Below are 11,276 nucleotides of genomic sequence, written 5' to 3'. Positions count from 1 at the left end.
CGACGCCAATTGACTAGCGAATCAGCGCTTGGCCTTGATTGGTGAGCTCTTTGTCGCCAAGTCCGACCTTACCATGTCCGTTATCAACTTGGGCATTCGCTCCATTCCGCATTCGCCATGTGTGACGCGTGACTAAAAAAAAAAAAAAGATAGCGTCAGTTAATAGCGAAGGCTCCCGTCGCTTGTCTTTTCGATCTATTGACACGGCACCGGTGCTGTTGGTGTTTGCACTGGTGTACGGCGACAGTTGGCGTCTTTCCAACAGAGGAATACTAATGGCGACGCGGATAGCTTTTTGGCTTTGGCCGTCTCAGCAGACACGGAACCCCCACCCCGCCGCGCCCCCGCCCCCAATGTCTGCGGACTTCCGAGGTGCTGACAGATGGACTGTCACCTCTGAATGAGAGGAGATTGGGACACGTCCCTTCGCATTTTCCTCAGTCACTGCACTCGCCTGTGTTTGGCTCTGAGTGGGTCTCCTTTTATGTCCCCCCCACCCTCACAGCCTCTAGTTGGAGGGTCTCCCGCATACTCAAAAGGTTACAGCTCGAATCCTTGCACCTGCCATCTGTCATTTTTTTCGGTACCGACAGTAACTTGCCGATCTTTACTCGAGTAATTAATGGAATCAGGCATGGGGGGTGGGTATTGTTTATATCTGTGATGGGTGGTTTGGGTGGGCATATTTGTCGGATCAGGTCATTCAGTTTTGCTGCTAATGTGGATGAAAAGATGGAATAATAATACATACAGTATATGTCGCTACCCGTCTAATCCAGTTAGCAAAACTACATACAGCAAAAAGCGATATGGTATTGCGTATCGTATGAGCTCTTGATACAATCAGCAGAGATGAACGTTACAATATTTGCCAAAGCCAAAATAGAAGCCATTTTTATTTATTTTTTATATCATAGAACCAGCTACAATTTTTTTTTACAAATTTATTATTACTTTTTTTTCTGTGATTTTAGGGACCTGTAGTTATGTAGTACAGAGTGGTGCATCGTCAAGGCCTGCAAGGCCTTCTCTGCTAGCCTTAAAATATTGGAATCACAGACTGATGTGAATTATAGTTTGTCCATAAATTCTTATTAAATAATTCCAAATTGTCTTTCAGCTTCCTTTCAATACTTTCCCCCTGTTGCACTACTTCCAGATGGGTGTTTTCGTGCTTAAGCGTTTAACCAATCACATTTCAGCCAAACATTTGTTACCAGGGTCAGAAATCTACCTGGACACCTTCACAATCAGTGTTGCAGGCCCTGTCGATCAAACTGTTGCTTTAACCAGTCAGATTTCGATTTGACAAGCCAAAAACGCCAGTAGTCAGACTAGCCAATCATAGTCACTAGTAAATCATAGTTTGCGAACTATGATTGGCTAATGGCTAGCCAATCATAGTTTACGAAAACCGCTCGTATCACTATCCGCTAGTGACAAGAGCATACTGGCCAGAGCTAGCACACTGTATCGGTTGCGAGTTGCGTAAGCAAATATATTGTTGTGTTGATTTAATAGCGGTTTGTCAACCCACAATGGCTGAAGGAGAAGAAATGGATTTGGTTGTAGATTTACTGTTAATGCCATTTTCAAGACGGACTTTTCAAGAAAAGATCATTAAGAAAGGTCGGACAGTTATTTCCTGGCTAATTGTACCCTCTAGTAAACTTGTATGTCACACGGCAGGTTTTGCAGTCAAAGCTGTGGATGGATTCAGACATAGCACTGCTGAAGGCCTAGTTATGAAATGCATGGCTAGCCACTGGTAGTACGTTTCACTTAAAGTACCTTAAATCACCTCTTGTAGTGTTTCTTATCGCCAGTATATCCCTTTGACTGTGCCTGCTTGGATTTTAGTATTGGAAGGAAGAATATCTCCTTATTTTATCTGGAACTTTCGCTGGATTTCCTTCAGAGGCCTTTTTTTGTGGGGGCTGGGGGGGGGGGGGGATTATTGGATTAACCGCCACTCTAAATTTGGACAGCGGTCCGAAAGCCATTGAACAAATAAAGTGTTTGGTGACTTAAAAAGAAATGAATTTAGGCTTGTCCAGTCAAACCATAAAAGCAATCGCGCCTGAGCCTGAGATTTTGTTAAAAAATCTCTCGCTGATCGGTTTTAACTTTCCGTTCCTCACATCTCGCAAATCCCATTTATCAACCGCCGCCGCCTGGATCGTATCGAGAGCAGCAATGCAAATGATGGCCAGGGAGGGGTTGGGGGAGGCCAGATCTAATCTTTAGATTTATTCTAATTAAAAGCGATTTACTCTCCGCAACCATCCCCGCGAGGGAGAGGTGCTTAAATGTCCTGCTCTCTGAGGAGATGGCACATCCACCCCCCCCGACTCAATTAGTTAGCAGACGATGCACTTGGATAAAGTTTACTCTGCGTGCAACTGCTTAACATGCCGCACCAAGCCGAAGTGGCGACGCAACTTGCATTGCGGAATAGGAAAATGTCAAGGTTGAGGCTATTTAGATGTTTTTTTTTGCTTAGTCTCGAAGTTTAAACTAAACGTGACCGTGCGGATTTTACGCGAAATCATCGCAAGATAGCATCAAAAAGAACTTTCCATTTACCCATGTCGGAAAAGTCACCGTCTTCTATATTTCACACCCCGTCATTGATAAAGGCGCCGTTTACCGCTGTCACCGTGGCACCCCCTCATCAGCGTCGCCACTTAGTGAATAAAAGGTCAGGCAATCAGGCATCTGGAAGGACAGCTAATTTGTCATCCGCCGACAAACGTGTCACAGTCCGATCTTGTCCGCCGGGCTTGATACCGCAACAAGCCGTAAAAGGTTAAAAGATTCAAAGAACACCCGGCCCCAACCATCTCCTTAACCCCCCCCGCCCCCCACCCACCCCCAACCTTTCCGCTTGCCCCCCGTTTCCATCTCGACAAGTATCGTGTGGCAGAGCAGAAAATTCAATTTTGGATTTCAGACGGCGGGCGTTACGAGGTTTCTCGGATCTCAACTCGGAGGGGTGTTTAAGCTACGTCGTCCGCCGCTTCGCTCCGTTGGATTCGCTAAAATGGAGGCGTCGTCGTCAAGAAGCCCGTTCAACCGCGTCCCATCTTTATCACCGACCTATAGAATGTGAAGTGAGCGTCGAAATGTCTTGTCTATTATTTTTGCTCTCCAATCATTATACGCACGTGCTAAATTATGAACTCATTCTCAACTGCCATCCCCAAATTTAAAATATGACATGGAACGCCATTACCGAATTTGTTCTGGTTTTGGTTTTTCTTGCGAAGGGTGCCGATAAAGTACTGGCCATGGCCTCTGCCGTGTTAGCGCTTTGTTAGCGCTTTGCTAAAGCTTCAGCTCTTGTTAAAGCGCTATATAAATAAATATGTATGTATTGTATTTTGTACACCTGGCCTCATTTCTAGCTCAGATAACTCCAGACCCATATAATTTAGGAATTAACTCGTTTTTTTTCTGAAGAAAATGTTTCCACTCCAGCGCCAGGGTTTTTGTCATTGTCATTCAAATTCCAGGACCCACAGATTATTGACTTTTCGGACTACATAAACATTCAATTCATATAACCATGAATATCCATAGAATGGTGGCCCGTGGGAGGGGAAAAAAAATGTCCGCCAGCCTCATCTATTTAAGCCACTAGCAACTAATTCGGACAGACGGACAAATTAAAACTGGTGATTTTCTAATCCAGCCGTTTAGCGACGGTCACACAGGGACAAAAAAAAAAACGTTTAATCCCTTGAGTGATAGAATTAGTGTTAAAAGCTGCCGTCGTGTCATGAAATTCACATACAGGCCCCGGCGTATGCGATAATTGGTGCCCGGATAAGTACGTACATTAATGACTTGAGTTTTAATCAACTCTTGATCAGACTCTTGGCGGGGGAAAAAATGACTGCAAAAATTAATCATCGCGTAAATAAATACAAGAATGACGCACCCTGAACGGTTTTTCGGAACGGCTTCCGTAAAACACGTTTAAATGGTAATCTCGGGCTAGCAACGGGAATTGAGCAACCTCCGTAACATCTGTTGGCTAGCCTCCCGGCGCTACATCCTCCATCTTTCTTTTCTTTGTAACACAAGTCCATTAACCCCCCCGAGCAACTTGACCCGCGACTAACACCCCCTCTTGTCTCACGCTGTTCCTTGTTATCGCCCGTCCCAAACGCCCTTCCCGCCGCCCGGTCTTTTATTGCCTTTTTTAATACGCCACCTGCCTTCAAATGCCCACCTGGAATCTCATTAGCGTTTTAGCAAGCGGCAGAAGGCTGCTGCTCCTCTGTGGGTATCCTGCCGCATAATCGTTTGGGTGGATTCTCTTATTTGGAACGAATTCGGAAAAGAAGTTTCTTGGAATGACTGTCTTTAATTTATTCATGACAAGTCATGCATCTTCCTTTATCCGTCTACGACATGTAGCGACAGGCCGAATAATGACGTGTACAAAAAAAATGCTAGCACGTACGTTGCCAATCTCATTACACCCTCTCGAATTGTCGCCCAAGCGCACTGAGTCAAATTTTAATCCAGCTGAATGGAATCAAAACCGTTCCGCTTCATCCGAACCGAAAGATGAGGCGCGAGCGTGTCAAGGAATCGTGGGTGGCGAATCTCAAGGGTGCGAGAATCGAGGGTCGAATATTCAAATTTCACTTTGATCATTAACTCATTGTCAACTAGCAACCATGCTAACCGCAAAGGCATTTCGCGAACTTGCTGATTTTTTTTTAGCATTAACCCTATTGTAAAAAACATCATGAACTCATTCACTGCGTTCGGATTTTGTTTTTTCACGCTTGGGTGTCGATGAAGTGCTGGCCATGGCCTCTGGCAATGTTTTTTTTTTCCACAAGTGGGCAGCATTTCTCTTTTTTCCCCATGTTAGCACATTGTTCCAGCTTCAACTGTTGTTAAAGCGCTATATAAACCAATATGTATTTTGGACACCCACCCCCATTTCAAGATCAGATAACTCCAGGCCTATATCATTTAGGAATTAACTCTTTTTTTTATGAAAGAAGAGAGTCTAAGGTTACTTAAACTGCATTGGATGTTCATGTAGTCCTAAATCTCAATATTCTGTGGGTCCTGAAATTAGAGTGACCATGACAAAAACCCTGGCACTGGAGTGGACATATTTTTGCACATCGTCTGTCAGTGAATGAGTTAAAATCCCGGGTCGCCCCAAATCAACGGACATCAAAACGACGATCGTTGCTTTCAACCCCTCGCAACCAAAACTACTCGGTGAGAAACATCTCGACTCCATCGCGCTAATCATCGTGTCTGTTTTAGCTATTGACGGCAAGCGGGTTTTTTTTTTTTCTTTTCTGTTTGTTTCATGCATTTTTTAACAGCGCTGACACTTCCCACTGGTTTTTCTGTAAAAGCGAGAGAGAAGGAAAAGCGCTGGCTGTCAGTAGGCGGATGATCACGCTGATGATATTAAGAGCTCATGCCAGCTCTCTGCTAGCTCGCTTCAGTCTGGGAATTGAAAGTTAAAAGGAGGAGGGGAAAAATAAAAAAATAAAATGGCCAAGTACGCCAGGCTCAGTTTGGATGGCAAAACATTAGTTAATAAATCCGTCAAACCTCGTCCGTGAGATGTTAGATTTCCATTGCCAATTTAATGCAGCCTGTCATGCCGAATGACATTATTTTGCTGTTCTGTGGGTTACCGCACATGGGACACCAGAATAAAGGCCACCCACTATGTTTCCATCAATCACGGTGAACCTCAGGCCTCCGGCGACGGACGTCCCGGCGAGCGCTATGCCTCTAGCGCTGTATCAGACTCATTTCAATATCAGTGCGGATCAAAAGTGAACGAGTAGGGGCTCCAGCACAACACCCTGAGGCATTCCCAGATAACAAACACCATTGGTATTTCGACAGTGTCGAACAATTCAAACTGGTGCTTCTTTTGTTGGATAACAATTGAGCTTTTTCACATACTAGAACGGAAATATTTGTCTAAAAGAACAACAACAACAAAAATTACTTTAGGCCAATGATAAAACCTAAACATCGAATCCAATCTAAAAGATTTTATTAGCCGTTGGTTGGCCTGATGGTCTTGACAAAGCGACACTTTTGAATGCATTTAACTCATTCACTTCTATTCACAAATTTATTCGGGAATTGAAAATATGACGCCATTCACGCATTTTTGTTCTTGTTTGGGTGCTGATAAAGTGCTTGTCATACCTCTGGCAATGTTTTTCCCTTCCGCAAGGAGGCAGCGTTTGCCTTTTGTCCATGTTAGAGCATTGTTTTCAGCTGTTGTTAATGTGCCATACAAACCAATATGTGTGTATTGCATTGTATTTTGGACATCCGCCCCCATTTCAAGCTCAGATAACTCCAGACCCATATCACTTACAAATTAACACTTTTTTTTCTGATGAAAAAACATAGTCTAAGGTTTCTTACGCTGCATTGGTTGTTTATGTAGTCCTAAAACTCAATATTCTGTGGGTCCTGGAATTCGCGTGATAATGACAAAAACCCTGGCACTGGAGTGGACACATTTTTGCACGTTTGGGAGTGAATGAGTTAATATATTTACTGGTCGCGATTCTTGCGCATCCACTTAGAATTAATTAACATCATCAATTGTGGTCACAAAAAAGGGAAAATTAGTTGATTTTATGTTTAAAAAAAATAGTTTTCTTAATATGATTAAATAGTCGACTGGCTTCATCCAAATGCGAGACATATTAGATTAGATGACGCCATGATTATTCAATTATGTGACTTGTACCGTCAGCCGTTTTATTTTCCCGCTAGGATACATAAACAAAATATTCATAAACCCTAACACTGGCGTGGACACATTTTTGCACATAGTCTGGCAGTGAATGAGTTAAAAAATGTCATTTTGTAAGCGCATGCACAGCCAAAAATTTGTACGTCTGCAGCGCGAGGTCCACCGCCAAAGGTGGTCGGAGGTCAAACCCGTCATGGCAGCCATTTTTTATTAGGCCCATTCCTCATCGCCGAGTGAAGGAAAATGGCATTTCGATGTTTGTAACCTCTCACCCGGCTCGACCCCCCCCCGCCTCTTGACAAGGGGTGACGGCTCCTTCTCATCTCTCTCCGGCGGCCTCGTACATCACTCTCGCCCACTTCTTTTCATCCCTCGAGGACTGAAAGAGCGCTTCTCCATCCACTCCACCGTAAACACGTTTATCAACCCCCCCTGCCGCCTTTTTGAAAAGCCTTTTTGAACCAGTCGGCACGCGTGTAATCACTTCTTATGACCCAGACGAACTGATGACAGCGGGCCAAAGGGACGAACCTCAAACAATCGTCCACTTGGTGTCACTCGCAACCAAAATCACCCGAGGGCCAAATTCAGTACACCGAAAAACTGTGTGCAGATCACGCATTCGGGAACGCCACGCAACCGTGGAATGGAATCAAGATGAATCATTTGCTGCATTAATTTAATTACAGGGTGAAAATTCCAAGCTTTGGAGCCGCTTTACATGACTGAAACGCTCGCCGGCCAACAATCAGGAGTTGTACGATCTAAATTGAATGATGCGACTAAATAAATGAAGCAAATATTAGAAATGGCTGCATTATTATGCATTGAGGTATGAGATACTTAACTCATTCACTGCTAGACAATATGCAAATAATGTGTCTACTCCAGTGCCAGGGTTTTTGTCATTTTCACTCAAATTGCAAGACCCACAGAATATTGAGCTTTAGGACTACATAAACATTCAATGCAGTATAAGAAATCTTAGATTCTCTTCTTTCATCAGGCAAAAAAAGAGTTAATTCCCAAGTTATATGGTTCTGGAGTTCTGATCTTGAAATGGGGGCAGCTGTATAGAATACAATAAAATAATAATTTAATATCAGCTGAAGCTGAAGAGATCTGGCCAGCGCTTTATCAGCACCCGCAGCAAGAAAACCCAAAACCCAAACAAATTCGGGAATGGCGCTCTACGTCGTATAAATTCAAGAATGGGAGTGAATGAGGCCATTATGTTTTTTTACAATAAAGATAATGCTAAAAAAATACAGCAAGTTAGCATAGTGCGTTAGCGGCTAGCATTTTTGCTGTGTTTTACGTGACATCACAAGTCTGGTTCAAGTGAAATGTTCTGGGACGTCGGTTTGAACTAACCCTTCGAAAGTCACGGTTTTAGTCTTTCAGTTCCTGAATTTTCTGCACTACCCCCCCCCCCCCTCCCCTTTATTTTTTTTACATAAATAAATACATAAATGATAAACAGATGACAGTCGACTCGAACAGGCGAAAATATCGGCCTTCAAATATAACTGAAAGCTCCTAAGGAGCACGTCTCATTGACGTAATCGTATCTTTTGCCAGAGCCGGGAGATACACCTCTCTCTCCCATACTATTTTTAGTATTTTATTTTTTTTTAATTTTAATTTTAATAAAAAAAACCTTATCTATGGCATCTAATCAGAACCTAGGCGGAAAAAAGTGCTAAAATCATGGCTCATGAACGCAACCCCCTTGAGGCCCCGAGCTACAACACGGTACCTTTGGATAAACTTTAAAATGTTCTAGTTTCCTTTTTTTTGGTGTGTTCAAGTGCAGCCATTTTGTAGCGGACATTGTTCACATTAATAATAAGCGAGTTTTTTTTTTTTATGTTTCTTGTTACCCCCCCATCGGTTTCCTTTTTTGTAGGCGGATCAATTAGGTGCGAAAACCTTTCCCAGCACAGAGGGGAACCCGCTTTGCGATTCAGGTCATGTTTCCGCCAAAATGTCATTGGCCCGAGCGTAGCGGGTTAATTACAGGCGGCGTTCGCCGCGGTGGCCTGTTTCACCCGGATCGTCGGGATGGAAAAGGGATTGACCCGTCTTGAAATCTGATCGGGCGTTTATTCATATTCCTTCCCCAACGGATTGTCTTGCATGTTTTTTTTTTTGCGCTGGGGATTCTCGATTAAGCACGGTAGCGCTAGCTTAACATTCACTCATGGTGCGCGAAAGACGACGATGTGTGTAAGTTTTCATCCAAAATGTCGGCAAATATGCTGACGGCACTAAAAAAGTAAATACATAAATAAATGAAAAACAAGGTTGCCGTAACGACGTGTCCCGGCGCACTCTCGGTAATAATTAGCATTCATTTGTCGCAACGGCGGGTAAATACTCCAGCGCGGCTGCGTTGTCCTGTCAGCGGGACTGTAGCGCCGGCTTTGGTCTCCCCTGATTATCTTTCACTAATTTTTATTAAGTAGCAAAGGAAAAAAAGGGCAAGTTGTGTCGGCGAAGCGCCCGCGACATAAATCAACCACCGGGTGGTCCGCGCTTGATGGATCCACCCGACGCTACGTGCGCCGCATTGCTCGTTAAAGGCTAACGGATGCGCCGCCGTATTCAATGTGTCATAATTAGCAAACGGCTAAAGTAATAGCGTCCCTCCCGGGAGATTCCATTTTGGATTTTGCACAAAGTGGAAGCCCGAGGCAAAGTTCCTCTGTTGTGTTCGCCGTCTTTGCCCGCATAAGACAAATGGTCCAAATGACCTTAGAAAACATCAGCATCCCTCAGTATGGCCCGAGAGAGGCGAGAGACGAAGCTATTTTGACGGAACGCCGGCTAAAAGTGGCTTCCCAAACCGTGGCGGATTTGTCTTGCTACTCCGAATGCTTTCTGCTCCATTTACAGGAAGCCAAGTGCATTTGTCTCCGTCTCGGACTCGGAACATAGCGATGGTGAAAATATAACCCGTGCATTATCCACTGTGTTGATTGGCGATACATGCTTGAGATCGGAATTTTACGGTAATCAACCGAAGCGCCGCGCAAGATGGAGATAAGCCTCGCCCATTATTTTCCTTTCCGACGTAAAGAGTGACGGGCCCATTATGCGCTGCATGCGATTTACATGATGATCATTTTTGATAACCCGGACGTCCGTCATCGCCAGTAATGTTTTCTATGATAATGATGCTTCCACTCTGCCTTATGCACGGAAAAGCAACCCCCCCATCCCCTCGCCATCTTTTCTGCGGGGAAGTTATTGTTGACGGCTCCATTAAGAATCACGACAATATCTCCTTATTTACGTTCGCTCGTCAGCCATATTTATGTCTTGAGCTTGACTAAAAAGGCGATGGATTGAACCTACTCTCTCAAATGGGCGAGATGAAATGACCTTGAAAACAACGTCGGGCGCGTCAAACGGCAACACGATAGATGTGGCAGCAAGGAATCAAAGTGCTAAATGAAAATCCGCCCTCCGCATCGGATGGCGAGCTGCCTTGTTGTGCGTTGTAAGTAACGCCATCTTGATGGATCAGCTTGCATTAATGATGACCTTCACAAAGGGTGCCTTGCTAATCACTAAAATGCCTGTGCCTACTCCGCTTGTGTGTGTGTGTGTGTGTATATATTTTAGTAACAATTATATGAACCAAGGATGGGCAACTTAAAAGGTGCTTATAAATAATTTATTATTATTATTATTATTATTATTATTATTATTATTATTATTATTATTATTATTATTATTATTATTATTAAAGGATATTGGTGAGCCACATACGACCATTCAATTCCTAACTACACTCGCTGAAATAAAATAAATTAAATAAATTAAATGAATAAAATGAAGAAAATGAATAAAATACATAAAATGAACAAATGAATAGATGGAAAATTAAAATGAATAAAACCAACAATAAATAGCTAGAAAAATAAACTTACAAAAACATAAATACATAAATAAACAAGGAAACACAAAATAAATAAATCAATAAATAAAACATGAATAAATAAATCAACAAACCAATCAATAAATATTCCTCTTATTATTTTGATTATCTTATTATTGTTCTAATTTATAATTTTATCTGTGGTTTTATGTCCCTATTTTGTGATTGTAAAGCATCCTTGAGAACTTTGAAAGGCGCTTATAAATAAAATGTATTATTATTATTATTAAAATAAATAAATCAACAAATAAATAATAACAAATAAATAAAAATAACCACACGATAAATAAATAAATAAACATAAATAAATACACACAAATAAATAAAAAATAAATACATAAATAAATGAATAATAATTTTTTTAATTTTTCAAAATGCATTTTTCAATCTGCAAGTACTGTGATTGATTAATAGCCCCACCCCCCCTTTCAGTACCAAGGATTCTCTTGCAGGATAAATTGCCATTAAAGGATGGCACAAAACTGCACAAAAGCAAACCACCTTGAAATGCCAGTACTCATTTTGTACGTGGTCTTCCCGCATGCAACTCTTTCA

The sequence above is a fragment of the Hippocampus bargibanti genome, linkage group LG22 (genome assembly GCF_051943395.1).
Source record: "Hippocampus bargibanti isolate YZ-2025 linkage group LG22, ASM5194339v1, whole genome shotgun sequence".
Lineage (NCBI taxonomy): Eukaryota > Metazoa > Chordata > Actinopteri > Syngnathiformes > Syngnathidae > Hippocampus > Hippocampus bargibanti.
This window is presented reverse-complemented; position numbering follows the sequence as displayed.